At 37.0% G+C, this 1,583-nt stretch overlaps 1 non-coding gene across 1 annotated transcript; it reads left to right on the top strand.

Moving 5' to 3' along the window:
- The first annotated feature begins 397 nt into the window (after positions 1-397).
- Positions 398-505, top strand: LOC112712291 (small nucleolar RNA R71). Its single transcript, XR_003157750.1, has one exon. It is a non-coding gene; the product is annotated as a small nucleolar RNA R71 (small nucleolar RNA).
- Positions 506-1,583: the final 1,078 nt, after the last annotated feature.

The raw sequence follows: 1,583 nt of genomic DNA, 5'->3' as shown, positions 1-1,583 counted from the left end.
AGGGTTCTCCCATGTAATTCACCTCTTCCATTGAAGGGTTCTCAGAATCATAAACTTCTTCTTCAGATGAAGCTTCCTTAGTACTGCTTGGTGCATTTTGCATTCCAGACAGACTTTGAGAAATCATATTGACTTGCTGAGTCAATATTTTGTTCTGAGCCAGTATGGCATTCAGAGTGTCAATCTCAAGAACTCCTTTCTTCTGATTTGTCCCATTGTTCACAGGATTCCTTTCAGAAGTGTACATGACTTGGTTATTTGCAACCATTTCAATTAGTTCTTGAGCTTCTGTAGGCGTCTTCTTCAAATAAAGAGATCCTCCAGCAGAGCTATCCAAAGACATCTTGGACAGTTCAGAGAGACCATCATAGAAAATACCTATGATGCTCCATTCAGAAAGCATATCAGAGGGACACTTTCTGATTAATTGTTTGTATCTTTCCCAAGCTTCATAGAGGGATTCTCCTTCCTTCTGTCTGAAGGTTTGGACTTCCACTCTAAGCTTACTCAATTTTTGAGGTGGAAAGAACTTTGCCAAGAAGGCATTGACTAGCTTTTCCCAAGAGTTCAGGCTTTCTTTAGGTTGAGAATCCAACCATGTCCTAGCTCTGTCTCTTACAGCAAAAAGGGAATAGCATAAGTCTGTAGACCTCAGGGTCAACCCCATTAGTCTTGACAGTGTCACAGATTTGCAAGAATTCAGCTAAAAACTGATGAGGATCTTCCAATGGAAGCCCATGGAACTTGCAATTCTGTTGCATTAGAGAAACTAATTGAGGCTTAAGCTCAAATTTGTTTGCTCCAATGGCAGGGATAGAGATGCTTCTCCCATAGAAGTCGGGAGTAGGTGCAGTAAAGTCACCCAGCACCTTCCTTGCATTGTTGGCATTGTTGTTGTTTTCGGCTGCCATGGGTTCTTCTTCTTTGAAGATTTCTGTTAGGTCCTCTACAGAGAGTTGTGCCTTGGCTTCTCTTAGCTTTCGCTTCAAGGTCCTTTCAGATTCAGGATCAGCCTCAACAAGACTGCTCTTGTCTTTGCTCCTGCTCATATGAAAGAGAAAAGAAAATGTGGAATCCTCTATGTCACAGTATAGAGATTCCTTGAGGTGTCAGAGGAAAAGAAAATAGAAGGCAGAAGTAGAAAATTTGAACTTATCAAAGAAGATGGAGTTCAAATTTTGCATTAAGGAATAGTGTTAGTTCATAAATAGAAGGAGGTGAGAAGAGGGGAAGTAATTTTCGAAAATCAAGTAAAGGATTTTGAAAACATTTTGAAAAACACTAATTGATTTTCAAAAATAAAAGTGGGAAAGAAATCAAGTGATTTTTGAAAAAGAGTTTGAAATTAGAAATCAAAAAGATTTGATTGAAAGTTATTTTGAAAAAGATGTGGTTAAGAAGATATGATTGGTTTTAAAAAGATGTGATTGAGAAGATATGATTTGAAAAACATTTTAAAAAAAATTTGATTTTGAAAATTAATGACTTGGCTATCAAGAAAAGATATGATTCAAACATTAAACCTTTCTCAATAGAAAAGGCAACATACTTGAAATATTGAATCAAATCATTAATTGATAGCA

The sequence above is a fragment of the Arachis hypogaea genome, chromosome 1 (assembly GCF_003086295.3).
Source record: "Arachis hypogaea cultivar Tifrunner chromosome 1, arahy.Tifrunner.gnm2.J5K5, whole genome shotgun sequence".
Lineage (NCBI taxonomy): Eukaryota > Viridiplantae > Streptophyta > Magnoliopsida > Fabales > Fabaceae > Arachis > Arachis hypogaea.
The sequence above is the reverse complement of the archived record's forward strand: the minus strand, read 5'-3'. Positions and strand labels throughout refer to the sequence as shown.